Source organism: Gavia stellata, chromosome 2 (assembly GCF_030936135.1).
Source record: "Gavia stellata isolate bGavSte3 chromosome 2, bGavSte3.hap2, whole genome shotgun sequence".
Classification (NCBI taxonomy): Eukaryota; Metazoa; Chordata; class Aves; order Gaviiformes; family Gaviidae; genus Gavia; species Gavia stellata.
In genome coordinates, this window is record NC_082595.1 from 19,929,824 (window position 1) to 19,943,849 (window position 14,026).

At 58.2% G+C, this 14,026-nt stretch overlaps 1 protein-coding gene across 5 annotated transcripts in view; it reads right to left on the reverse strand.

The window, feature by feature from the left end:
• The window catches only part of SLC29A1 (solute carrier family 29 member 1 (Augustine blood group)), a 34,145-nt gene that overhangs the window by 16,642 nt on the left and 3,477 nt on the right, over positions 1-14,026 (reverse strand). For 2 of the 5 annotated variants that reach the window (XM_059833189.1, XM_059833212.1), the window contains exon 2: positions 10,684-10,846. The gene's annotated coding sequence lies outside the window, so the exon portion shown is untranslated. Of the gene's footprint in view, positions 1-5,645; positions 5,684-8,111; positions 8,944-10,683; positions 10,847-14,026 lie in introns of those variants that run through there. The other 3 variants (XM_059833205.1, XM_059833197.1, XM_059833220.1) reach the window with 3 other exon arrangements.

The window sequence follows — 14,026 nt, forward strand, 5'->3', positions numbered from 1 at the left end:
TCTGCACATTTCCCAGCTGATTTTAAATTTGGCTGAGGGGAAGATGCTCCCTGCTGAGAGCCAGGCTTGCCACGTGCCTGCTCTGCAGCAGCTCCAGAAGAGCTGTGTAGGCAGCACATGGTCTGGAAAGCCAAGGTAGCAGCACGCCAAGGACTTGGAGTAAACACCCAGGGCGGAAATGCCACCTCTGGCACCCCCTTCCCTCCTCCCTGAACAATTCAGCTTCCCCAAACACCCTGGCAGAACTAAGGTCTCAAACGTGGAGCCAGAGCAAGGCTCAAGGCAGACACCTCCTTCGGAGGGAGTAAGTCAGAGCCCAAACCTCCAGCCCTCTGCACTGGCCTCGGCTAACCTGCAGCAAACAGGAAAACGTTTATGTGAGTAGGATCAGGCAGGGAGAGCCAACCGGAGGTAGGAAGCTCACCCCCGCGTCTGCCCAAACCCTGGCAAAATACACTCTCCCTCATGACCAACAATAATAAGCCTGGCCACAAGTCAGGAAAGGGCAAGTCACATCCCTTCTAAATCCCAGCCTACAGACGCTGCCTCATCCTTGTAACCAGCCACTAGCCGGTGTGCCACAGCCACGAGGTCCCGGGCTGCCTGGCACCACGAGCATTATCAGGGATGCCTCAGGTAGGCATGGAGAGCCCCACCTGAGAACCCCCAAGTGCTCTGCTCATGCTGAAATGATGCTTTGGAGAGGCAGGCATCAGCCTGCAGGCTCCACAAGCACCCCAGCCTCCCCTGCATTAATTTGGGGAGCAGAGGAGATGAGGTCAGCTCTGATACTCCCCTCTGAGAGACCCAAGGGTACCATAGCCTCCATCAGAGTGGGCTGACTATCTGGCAAGGCGTCCTGCCGGAGCTTGCCCAAGTGCCTGAACACGCTGGGATGCTGATGCACTCCCATGGCGATGCTGGGCGATAGGGAGCCCAGGCGCTGACCCCTGCTGAAGCAAGCCCTTTCTGGCACACTGCATCCCCCTCGCAGCCACGGGGGAAGGAAGGGACAGCTGGTGACAGATGACTTCTGTTTGTTTATTGGCAGCCAGGCAATTTACTGCTGTTGGGTTTTGTTTCTAGTCGAAGGCTCCTCTTTTGGAGCAAGCCCAGCTGCAGAGCCCAGGCAGGGGGAGAGTGGGGCCCTATGGCAGCTCCCTCGACCCCCTGCGAGGTACAACTCCTGCCCCGCATCGCCCGGGCACCCCGCACCTGCTGCCACTGGGGTTACAGCCCCGTCCAGGAACATGCCGGCAGATCAGTTCCCTGATGTGGTTCACCATGCAGTTACACCAGCCTTGTATTGTCATGAGGAGAGGGTGTGAAGACGGGAAGGAGAAGCTGCAGGGGAGGGTGGATCGCTTCTTAATAGCTTGGTTGTGTTGCTGTTGCTCTGCCTCCTCCTGTGGTTAATGGATAACGCTCCCGCTCTTGTTAGGACAGCGTAGAGACCTACCCAACCCCGCCATCCTCAGCCGCAGCCCAACACCTACAAACCCTGATGGGCTGAAAGCACTGTGCTTTCAACGTGTACCCCCCAGAAGCAAACTCTCCAAGGGGGCAGAGATCCTGTGTGGAGCAAGTACCATTGGGGAGCTCATCCACAGCACCGAGGGAGGATATCCCAGGCAAAAAAATAGAATTGCCTCCAACTTGGTCCTGAGGCCAGGAAAAGACAAGGCCTGTCAAAGGCAGGGCAGGCAGGTCCTTCAACCCTGAGCCCCTGGCCAGGACCAAGAAGGGAGCTGTGCCACCAGTCCCTCCTGCCTCCCCAAGCTGTTCTCCAGGAGTAATCCCCAAGCCTAAAAGGAGGGAGCTCCTCTCACGAGGGTTTCCCACGAGCAAAGCTGTAGCAAAACTCTAACAGGGCTGCCCACCCCAAAGCTCTCACCATCTTTGAGCTCCTCCAGGTGAGCCGGACTTCGGCCACAGGTGTAAATCACCTGGCTCCCTGTCCCTGCATGGCATCGGTGGGTGGCTGTGCTAGGTGTGATGAAGCAGGCAGGGGTGAGGACCATGCCCAGAGCCGCAGCATGGGCAGCAGCAGGAGAAACCAAGCGGCGTGGCCCAGGTGGGACGCCCCTCTCCCCAGCAGCCTTGCAGGAGGCTGGGGCCATTTCAGTGGCAGTCCGGGGGCACTGGTATGCATTCAGGTTGATGGCTTGCCCCCAGCACAGCAAGACTGATGACCCAGTCCTGCTGCCCTGACTCAGCCTTGGTACGTGGCTGGAGCGGGCTGCTTGCTGGGCAGGAAGCTGACAGCACGACCCTCCGGTCCTGCCGCTGCTCCCAACCCAGCCACATGCCTCCCAGCCTTGCTCTTCTCCACCTCCAGCCCCTGCCTGCCTCATCCCTCTGCGTCTTCCCGATCCACTCACTCCATGAATTTCCAGCTGGAAATTTCACAGCAAGGTGCTTTCCCATCAGACAAGTCCTAAAGGAAATGAACGAAAGCAAATCCCACTGGCAGTAGTGTGGTGGGAAGAAGGCAAGAAGGCTCTGTGGAAATCTGCCTAATTTCCTTCTGGCTTCTTCTGCATGAGCCGGCAAGCAGGCAATAGGTCTCTGCTCCCCTTTGGCCTCAAAAAAAGCTGATCTCTTGGAGATGAAGTCTGACTGTGATCATCCACGGCTTAACGAAGAGGCTGAAAGAGAGCTTTGAGCACTGCACCCAGAATGCCAGGCTCACCGATATGTGTCACGGATGGTGCGTGACAGCCACGCATACCCAGTGCTTTAAGCCTCCCCTTTCTCAGGGATCAGTGAGACCTGGGAAAAGCCTGCTGCAAGCCGAAGCAGGACCACAATGTCACAACAGTGATGTTCTTCACACCACCAGCATCAGCAATGAAGTTACAAAGGGCTAGCGCTATCCCTACGCAACAGATTCCCTTGTCTCATGGGAGCAACAACCCTTGTACACATTCCTCACGCAGCACCATGGCTCATCTCCCACACGGGGACCCCAGAGCTCATGTACAGCCAATCCCGCGACCAGGTCTTCGGGGTCTGGAGTGGGAGATGGGGTGCAGCTCAGCTGGGGGCAGTGGGGTCCCTCCAGACCACACATCCTGAGGTAACCAAACCCACCCAGGGTCTACCCCTACTCCGCACGCTTCATTCCCCATCCCACGTCTTGCACACTGTTAACCTAGAAAGCACTTAGTCTTTATCGCACTGCTTAATCAAATCCTAATAGCTGTGTGGCTGTTAAAACCCTGACTCCTGCCCATCTGCAAATGCCTGTAGCTCACATCGCACAGTGCTTTGCATCTGAGCTTGCTGGTAGCTGAGTACAAGTTAGCATGGAGATATGACCCTGAGAGCTCGTGGTCCTGCAGCCCCAGCAGCACCAGTCACAAGGCAGAGCTAGGCGCTGGGGGGGCTCAGGAAAGCACAGAGAGGTGAGCGGAGTTTGCACTGTGGGGTCAGTACAGAGCTGGCAAGGACTGAAAGCAAACAGCACTCTGCTGATAAGAACGGGTGTTGCAGCTTCCTTAACACTTGCCAAGGCCCTGGATGTTACGCTGGACAAAAACAACTGACATCTATATCTGTCCTACAGAAAGCACTGGAGGCTGCTTGTTGGCTTCCCAAAGCCCGTGCCCGGTGCCTTCCCATCTGGACAGGGCAGGCAGGTGCTCGTGGGCTCCCTCTGGCCCAACGGGCCGGTCCCCAGCCCTGCCCCTGCCAGTGGAGCTAGGAGTGGAGCCAGGCAGAGCAAGGAAGGTGCAGCACGGGAGTGGGTGAATGGGTGCTTGTCCTCCTCGCCCTGGCTTCTGCCCAGACCATAACAAAGAGGGAGACAGGTCAGGCCAGGGCAAGGACAAAGCCCATGGCTCATCTTCAAAGAGAAAGAGGCTCATTAATACCTCCCAGCCCAAAATAATGACAGCAGGGATGCCATGATGGGGAAATGATGCCAGTAGTTAATTACACAGCTTGGGGAGGAAGGGAAAAGAGGGACAACTGCAGGATGGAGGTGCCACACTGCCCTGTGTGCTGGCACTACATTTGATGCTTCAGGCTGGAGTGAATTTCTTCATCCTCTTCACTCCAGGTACCTGGTACAGCGTAGGCCCTGGCCTCCCATCTGTGCTAGCTGGGGAGGAACAGCCACTCTGCAAACTATCTATCTTCTGCGACCTACATTACAGCCCTCGGTGCAGTAAGAAAAGCACCCCTGCTCTGTGAAGACCTTCTCGGTGAGCCAAGAGCGAGCTGACCTGTCTTTTCCAGGAGCAAAACGCAACGGCAGGAGCAGGAGTGCTCCAGAGGGCACATGCATGATGTCCGCACTGCACTGACACTGTATCAACGGCCCATGAGCTGCACTCGGACAACCAGTGAACCTGAGAGAAAAGCATCCCTGCCTAGTCATGTCCTGAGATAGCTTTGTAGGGACGGCAGGCCTGAGGGAGCCCAAGGCTGTCCGGCAGCTCACAGGGGCTGGCGAGCGGAAACGATGCCGCCAAGCCGGGATGCGGTGCGGGAGGGGAGTGGGATTTCCCGTGTCGGCATTCACAGAAGTCCCTCAATTGTGTCAGCTCACAACAGGCAACTGAGGGGCCATCGGGCTGCTTCCTGCTTCGGAGCAGCCGGGAAGTGCATCCAGCTGTGGCCAACAGCTGCACGAATTCCTCCTGCAGCCCCTAGCCCGGGGGAATCTACTGGGCTCAAGGATACAGGCTCACTTGTCTGTGATCCCGCAGCCCCGAGGCTTGGCCGCTGCTGCCTTCCCACACAGCCCGCAGCTCCACAGCCCGTTCCCAAAAGGCAGATGGGAGCGCTGGTGAATAGAGGCAGGGACTGTGTCAGTCTGGCAGTATTAGCACCTAGCAGGGGTGAGAGGCTCAGATTTAACTACAGGGGTGGGAAGGACAGCACAAAAGGGCTCCAGAGGAGCTCTCGGCGCTCCTGCCTGGACCAGGCTCTCCGTTAACACAGCTGGTTTGCTCAGGAACAGAAAGAAATGCTTACTGAAATCTTCCACAGCACCCTACAGCCAACTCAGAGCATTTTCTTGAGCAGGACCTGGAGCAACCCCGGCCCAGTGGCTTTGCTGCCAGCCAAGGGGGCTCTGCCCTGCTGCTTGCACAGCGGCACATGGCACCCAGCCCACGCGCCTTCCAGTGGGTCATCCCAACGCGCGCCTGGCCGCGGCACCCAGCAGCCGCTGTTGTGCACACACACGAGTGCTCGGCAGAGATGCACATCCCTGCAGCCGGAGGACTGCTGAACAACCCCTCGGTGAAGTCCTGCATCCCAGGCATCAGAGCACTAGCGCGCTTCACATCCCCAAAGCCCCAGGCTGGCTGCTCTGCTTCGCATCCCCAAAACCACATGCTCTCCCCCCGGCAGTACCTACGAAAGGGGATTTGGAGTTGCCGTGCGAGGCAGCGAGGAAGAAAACCCCCCTTCCCGAAAGGCAGCATCTAGGCAACACCTCGAGCCGCGACCCACACGCCGCCTCCCCCCCACGCTGCGGCGTCGGATCCTGAGCTTGCAACCCGCCCCGCCGCTCCCCCCGAGGCGCCTAGCAGCGTTTCAAAGCTCCTAGCAGCAGCTGCTAGCAGCGTGGGGAACCCACGCACCCGGAGGGAGCCGGGGGGGCTGCAAGCTCAGCGACCCTGGGCCAATACCTTAAACACGGGCGCCCACCGCTGCCCCCCTCTCCTTGCCGGCTCCGGCGCCTTCTGTCCCCGATGCGGATGGGAAAGCACCTCCTCTCCCCCCGCTTCGCAAACTCCTCCCCCTCGTCTTTTTGCCGCCTTCAGCACCACGCGGTTCCCGCGTGGGGGAGACGGCGGGTTTTCCTTCCTCCTCCCGCCTTCCCCCGCTCTCCGCTCCCGGGGGGAGGCGCCGCGACCCTCTGCGGGCAGCGGTACCCACCCCACGGCTGGACCCACCTGCCCCGCGCTCTTCCACGCCGCGCCGCGCCGCGCCGCTTACTGGTGCCGGCCCTCGCTGTGGGCTTGCCCGCCCCTGGCCCCCCCCCTTTCCGCGCCTCCCCGCGTGCCCACGCCCCGCAGCCGGCGGGGAAACCCGCGGCCCTCCCAGCCCGGGCTTCAGGCTGCTTTAGCAATGCACAGCCCTGGTGCAAGGACAGCAACACCCCCCCACTATGCTCCTGAGCTGCACCCAGCTCCGGGTTTGCATTAGTACCCACACGTTAGTAAATACTATAGCCCTAAAGGGAGCTACACATTGTATTATGGCTCTAAATGGAGTGTGAACTAGCCCCGTTCGCTAGATCCATCACTTGTCCCCACGCTGCATCCTGATCCAGACAAAAACCCTCTCTGCTGGCAGTCACCGCTTATGGGTGTAAATTTTTATATATATATATATATGGGTGCATATATACGGGGGTGTGTATATACGTGTATATATAACTATCTTGGGTTGCGGAGAGGGTTGAAGACAGCCTTTTGCACTGTGCATTCATGGTGGTGCCACCCGGGAAGGCAGACAACGTGCTGACCCCTCTGAAATCTAGCAATTCCCCTGTACCCAGAGGATATAAGTATCATGTGAACCCAGTATCCAAAGGGCAGGCGTGGACTCTAAGCTGGGTTTTTTTTCAGGCTGCTGGTCTCCAGGCTCCTATCTCTCCAGAATAGATATCCACTCTACTGTGATAAAAGCCTGTTGTTCTACTTAAGTGCCAAGCTGCAGCAGGACTCCGGGTACTTTGTCCCCCAGCAAAGGGGAGTGCACCTGAATTCAACCTCATATCTGGGTGGTTAAACGGTCTGTAGAAACCTTTTTTATCTAGCTCGGTGTTTTAAGGTGCTTCTGCCGGGAGCACAGAGCCCTTCTCAGCTCTCTCCGTTCATTTATGCCATGCGGCCGCAGGCAGCAGCACCAGGAAGTCCCTGCTGCAGCTTTGACTGCGAAAGCGTTTGCTCCATTAATAAACAGCCTCAGAAAATTCTCTGCAGACAGCGATCAGTTTGGGTTAGAAATTAAAATCAGAAGTTAAAACACCCCCAAATGCTCTGGCAGATTCCCATCCTCACTATCTCTCAGCAAGATGATCTCTAACACACATCTCCCTGCAGAATCCAAACACCAAGCTTGTATTTTAAGACAAACCTGCAAAACATTGCCACGTAAGCAAAAAGTCCCCAAGACCTGAGAAAAAGGCAGTGGGGACAGGGGTGAGATGGCTACCGGTGCTTTCTGAGACTCAGTGATGACACTGTGGAGTGTCACCCTCAGGAAGCGACTTCTTCGCTGTCCTGCTCAGTGGCAGCGTCTGCCGCTGGATCTCTCTGCACTGGTGGTTGATGTTTGTGGCGGTTATGGGTTTCTGGGGTGAGATAGCAGGGTGCACTGACAACATGAAGTGAGCAGCAGACAATGTTGTCAGGTAATAAGACAGGAGGCTCTTGTCTTAAATGTGAGATTCATATCAGATCAAATTAAATTTAAAAGCTCCCATCTCCAATTAAGCTCCTGCTGCATCTCCCAGGCAATGACGGATCCAAGCCCTGGGCCTGCCTTTCTTCAGCCTACTTTCCCTAAGCCTTTCTGATCTGGAAGATCTTCTGGGGGAACTGCAACACAGGCAAAACCTCTCTCCTCTCCCTCTCCCTCTCCCTCTCCCTCTCCCTTCCCTCCTTCCACCCCAGTATAAAGGGAAAAACATGAACCACAATCATTTCAAAGTAGACAGGGGAAAAAAAGGCAAAATAGAAGAGCAAGGTCGCCTGCTTTGGGATGTTTCACGTCACCTCCTCTCTAGCTTTGAGATGTGCCGCATTGTCACCTACGGAGGCCTATGAGCCTCTATGGAAGTCCCCGGGACATCAATGCTGCAGCACCTTGGGCCCCATTTTTCCCCTCGAGATGTCCACACTCGCCACTCAGCAGCATTGAGCTAAAATTTGAGCATCACTACAATTTTATTTTTCTATATAAACTCCAACTTTAGCACAGGCTAAAAGCTGCGGGAACCGATCCCCCAGGGACTCCCGAGCATGGGGTCCAGACTGGCGGTGCCCAGCCAAACCACCACCACGGTTCCAGAAGCCAGGACAAAGGCTCTCAGCATCATTAAGAGCCTCAGACCCCACCGGGAGGAGGAACACCACAAAATTTACCTTTGACTGGATATTCCAGGAAGTCTCTGCTTCAGGATGGGGTGTGTATAGCCGCTGCCTCACCCCAGGCTTTCAGCAGCCGAGTGCATAGCACTTACCATCCCCAAAGTAGGGGATTAAATGTCTTCTAATTCACAGCTCTGGTCCTGTTCACAAAGCCACTCCGGAGCACTGAAATCAACATCTCTCAGTAGAGCTGTCTCTCAGTGGAGATGTGGGGTTTGAAATCCATTAGCGCTGAACGGCGTCGCAGCCACCGGTGACTGCAGGCAGACAGGAGGCCAACAGCATACCCGAGGGCAGGTGAGGAGAAAGGCAGCTTCCAGTTCCAAAGTACAGTGTGGGCCTCCAGCTGCTTCTCTGCATGCAAACCTGCGCTCCACCCACCACCGACTTGCAGGATGGGCTCTAACGATGCCTTCCTTTGGGCAAGCAGGAGACCCGGAGCGAGCAAGACACTGTGGAGTGAGAAAAGCTAAGGCTGGAAGAGAGTGTCCTTTAAAATCCAGCCCTGGCTGGCGCAGGACAGAGGAGATGTCACTGAAGGGTCTCATCTCGGGAGAGGCACTTCAGGCCCTGGGGAGCACATCCGCCCTCAAGAGCAATGCATGGTCCATGGGCTGGGTGACACCAACGCCAGCGTGTAGTCTCAGGGGGCTGACACCTCCTCTGTGAGGGAAGGTGATAAACTGCACGGCCGGTGACAACTCACTTGTCACCCCGCAACCACGAGCCCTTGCTGAAGGGCCAAGCTGCCTTGCTTGATCTTGATGGGATGCGTTGCCTTTGCGGAGCCCTCTGCTCCCAGATGACTCTCATGTTATCGTGTTGGCTGTTGTGAGTATAATAACAAGCCTCCCAGAAGAAGCAAACAGCTACAGAAACAGTTTCTGCTCCAAACTAGAAATAGCTGGTGCTTTGCCCAGCACTGGTACTGGGCCGACCACAGTACAACACCAGTACGACACACAGAGCTAGATCTTTCTCCCCTGTGTAATTTGGGCAAGGAGAAAAGGCAGCCTCAAGCGGGGCCCAGGGACTTGTTGCTCTTCCACCCTCTCCATCCCCGAAGCAGCAGTGTCGTGCCAAAATACGCTGCTGCTGTTGGCAGATTGCTGTGCTCCCCTGAGCAAAGGGAGAAGGCAGAGCCCTGCTTTCCCGGAGGAAGACAGCCAGCAAAGCCTCTCCCTTACACAAGGCCGGGAGTCCCATGGACACGTTCCCCAGGACATGCCAATGGGGCGCAAGCTGCCCCCCAGCCCTTCGCGTTTGCTTTGTGAAACCTCAAATGTGCGCCGCAGGCATTGCGACGCCATCACCTGGAGCCCAATTTGTACGCTCTGCTCAAAACTAGGGTGTAACAGGCAGAACAAACAGGCGAAGTGCTCTCCCTTCAGAGGTGCTTGCTGCCAAACCTTTCACAAAAGCTGCTTTTTTTTCCCCCCTTGTAGCAATTCCCCGCTTCAACCAAAGCGACGAAATCCAAAAGGGGAAAGCAAACAAACAGCTGGCTTGGAAAGCAAGAGCAAAAAGGGAGATTTATTCCAGGCTGTGGGTAATGCATCATATGAGCTGAAGGAATATTTTCCATGCCTCTTGGGCAATATTTGAGTTTTAGGGCCTGAGGAGCTAGGCAGCATTTGCAGGCAGTTAGCGTTTCCAGGCTCCTTTACACTTGGCACCCACGTCAACCGTTTTCCTTGGAGATTTGCAAGCACTTTGCAACCGTACATTAATTATCCCACCAGCCCTCCTCCTCCACAATGAGATTTCTCTTTCCCTCTAATGTGCCTGTGATAGGGGCAGGGGAAACTGAGGCATGGCGAGGCTGTCAGCCTGCAGCAGGGCTGAGGTAGGGGGGCTGCATGCTGTCCAGCTCCCCTTTCCATTGCAAAACTGCCCTTCCCTTCACAAAGCGTGATCCACAGTGACAGTGTTTCCCTCCACCAGGCGCTTCCCACCCCATCCCCGAGGAAGGCACAGGCAGATCAGCTCAGAGAGCCTCAGTACCACAGAGCAGAGAAATAGAGAACCAGTGTGCTTAAAAGGCCGAGCAGGCAGGCAGGAGTGGGGTGGCAAGCAGATTAGCAGCCGTATCCGATTCTCTGCACGTGTGACAAGGCAGCGGAGCACAGTCGGGTTGGGAAAGGGGGAGAAGGGGTGTTTTAATCAGTCACATGGAGGGAAACACGGAAGATGCTGGACCTCTGTCAAGTGCCAGCAGGTTATTAACCTACTAGCCAATGGGGGGGGGGGGGAACCCTTACAGGCTCCTGGGAATTCAGTTATAACGGGACTGCAACAATCCTGGATGCTTGGATAATCAACAAAGCATCTCAGCCTCTTGCTGAGATCAGCAAATGGCTCAGGGACCGTTTTAGTTTTGCTGTTTCCTCGCTGGCCCCGGCTGGCCCCGGAGCAGGGTCCTGGTTGCAGAGCTGCCGGCAGACCCTTTTTGGGATGGGGGTTCTCCAGTTGTTGCTTGTGGGGCTCCCGATGGTCACCCCCTGGGACCTTGGTGCCCTGCGCTGCATTTTGGGGTGGGAGGTGGCGGGGCGGAGGTGATGCTCACCTGATGGCCTGAGCCTGGCTGGGACGAGGTGAGGAGTGGGGCTGTGATCCCCTCCCGAGCTTTGCCCGTGGCACGGAGATCCAGCCGGGCACGTCACCACTCACAAGGAGCCACGCAGATCTCCAGCGCGCTGCCGTCCCTCTGCTTCCTCGCACGACCCGACCTGCCGGGATAAAGTCAGGCAGCTGCCCGTGACTTCTTCACTAGTGGGCAGAGGGCAGCAGGAGCTCGCTGCCAGCAGAGGAACAGCCCTGGGCGAAAACCTGCAAGGAGAGGCAGGGGAGAGGGAGGCACTTGCTGCTGATCGGCCCCACTGCCTCCCCACACTCAGCATGCCCTTCGCTGGTAACACTGAGGTGAAACGGGGTGACACCGAGATGCAACAGGGTGACACCGCTGCCCCCAAAGCTTGTGTGCCCGGTGAGCAAACGGCCTGGAGACGCGGCAGGGAAGGGCCTTGGCCCTGAGCACCTCCAGCCCAGTGGTGGGGTGAGGAGGGGCCACAGGGCCACCGGTGTTTTCCAGCTGGGCAAGCAGAAACAAACCCCATTGTCCACCCGGCGGGCGCAGCTCAGCAAGGGGCCTGGGGCTGGTGTGGGTGGTGGGGTCCAGCCAAGCTCCAGCCCCTATCAAACTGCTGGAGGGGAGGGCCTGGTGCCCCTGTGGGACAATAGCATCTTTGGGACCAGGGTTACCCCCCAGCTGGCAGACTGGGGTGGACACAAAGCCCTCTGCCCCAGCCACTGCTGAGGATCTCCTGTCCCTGCCACCTCCTGGGCACCATTGTTCCCGCAGCAATCCCTCCCTCCTCCATCCCCATCCCTGTGCCTCCCTCCCTGCACATCTTGCCTCCCTCCCTGCACCACTGCTGCCCTCTCCTCAGCTCCAGCTGCCCATTTGCTTACTCTTACAAGCATTTACTGCCTAATGACACCAATTAGCCGCGGAGTTGCTGGGTGGCTAGTTATTGAGTAACAGCCATGCAGCCACTGGCCAAGGGTGAAATGTTACCCCTGCAGCAGGCACTGTCCACCTGCCAGGGGCTGAGCTGAGTCCTGGGTAAACTCAAGACACGCAGTGCAGGCTCACACTGGTACTGGCGGAGCCAGGGTTAACCCCTGTCTCAGAGGCAGGCAGGAATGCCCTGCAGCATTTAGAAATGGCAGCCCTGGGGGCATGGCCACCAAGCACCCTGTGTCACCCTGTTGTGGTCTCACGCTGGGGTGTCCTTGGTGCAGGATGGAGCTGGCGTGCGTGGAGGGAGCCACACTATAGTCAAGGCCATCCGGGCTATTGAAGCAGTGCTGGGGGCACATCCCACTTCTTGGCTGGCAGCAGCAGCCTCCCGCAACAGAGCAGAGGCATTGAGGAAGGAGCTGGCTGGCGCCCAGCCACCCTTTTAAAACACCACCAGGGAGCTGCAGGCGGCTGGGAATGAGGGAATCTGGCAGGAGGAAGGGTGGGCAGCAGCCGCTGTGTGGTCCCACTCTCCCCCACAAAGCCCATCCACACCCTGGCAGAGCCAAGTGCCCAGCGGCTCCCTGCATTTCCGTGCACCATCTAAAAGGCAGAAGAAGCCTTTCTGGAGGATGGCTGAATCCCAGCCTCGAGGGATAGCCTGAAGCCATGGCTCCCCATCAGCCCTCCTGAGGCACCTTGGTGGCTCCAGTGTGCTCGGGCTCTCAGGGAGTTGCCGCCACAGCTGGGGGCTGCCTGCCCTGCACGACAGGGGCAAGATGCCTGCCTGCTCTCCCAGCCAGCCTGCTCCCTGGGCAGGCTCTGTGGCCACCAGCACCACAGGGACCATGGCACATGGCCACCTGCAGAGACAAGGGCTCCAAACACAGCCCCAGGAGCTCTCACGGCCATGCCGGCCCTGGTCTGTGCCTGGCCCGACAGTCGCTGGCTGGCGTGGAGGAATTCAGCTCTGTGCAAACGTCTGGCACAGCTGACCAAATCCTGTTTGGAAACTAAGCCCGTCCTGTCATGCTTTCCCCCATGGGCAAATTGGCGGTGGAGCTGTGGCTGAATGCTCCCAAACATCCCCCAGGGAGATCTCCAGGAGGGCCCTTTCCCACAGCTTCCAACAGCACCAGCCGTTCATTACTCCCCCTCCCTGCCAGCCACACTTCCGTGGGTTCCCAAGCTGAAACACGGCCCCCAGGCCACCTGGCAGAGCTCAACCGTGAGATGCCAAAAGAAAGGCAGGCCAAACGCACAACCGGCAGCCCGGCCGTTGGGTATCGCCTGGGTATCGCTTGGAATGCCCTCCCTCCCTTGGCCCCTCCGCCACGGTGAGAGTCTACCCATGGGCAGAGGTGCCCCAGGGGTAGAAGGAAACCCTCGGAGGCTCTTGCACCCCTCAGGCGTGGGGCTGGAGTACACTGCTGGGAGCCTGCGGCACCCTGGGCTCATGTCGCTGGGGGGGCCCTGGCAGCTGTCCCCAGAGGGGAAGCACCCGCTTCTGGCCCCTGCCCGCCCTCGCTGCAAAGCTGCCTGACCCCGAGAGGGGCTTTTCTGGGCGCTCTTGCTGGGGGCTGTGGTGGGGACCCCCCAGCGCAGCGGCAGAGCACCCACAAACTCATCGCCGGGAAGCGCGCGGGCCGGTGCTGCCCCCTACCGGCGGCAGCCCGGCGCAGCACCCCCTTGCGGCGGGCACGGGACGCGGAGGCCCCCGGATGGGCGGCGGGCAGCTGTGGGCCCCCTCCCGTGACCGGGGAGCACGGGGAGCCCACGGGGAAAGGCTTAGCCGGCCTATAGGTTTAAGTGGCCCCGCGGCATGCGGGAGGGAGGGGAGGGAGCACAGCAGTGGCGTGCTCCCAAAAGTGGGGAGCTAATGGATGGTGGGAGAGGATCCGGCCTTTCTGAGTCAGGGAGCATCCCAAGCCGCTCCCCTGGCAGGGGGCTCGTAGGGAGAGGCAGGCGAGAGCCTGAGCACTGGGACCCCAGGCCCCCCGTGTGGATGAGGAGGCAGTGGGCTGGAGCAGGGAGATGGGGCATCACCGGCATTGGGAGCTGTGTGTGCGAAGTGGGAGCAGGCACCCTAAAGTGTGGGCAAGGATTTGGAGGGCTTGTTGCGTGTGCTGTGCTAACCCACGGCTATGCTGCAGAGGGGGGGGCTAGGGATGAGCGAGAGCCAGGAAATCTGGGGGTTAAGCAGGGAAGTCCAAGGGCAGAAGCTCCAGCTCTTGGATTGAGGGCAGTGAAAAAGAGAAGGGCAGCATTTGCCTGTAGGTAACATACCATGGAGAAGGGCAGGGATGGTGTTAGGAAGCAGATTTCAGGGTCCTGCTGTCACCCAGGATGGATCACATGAGGACACAACGCAGTGACATTCACCCTG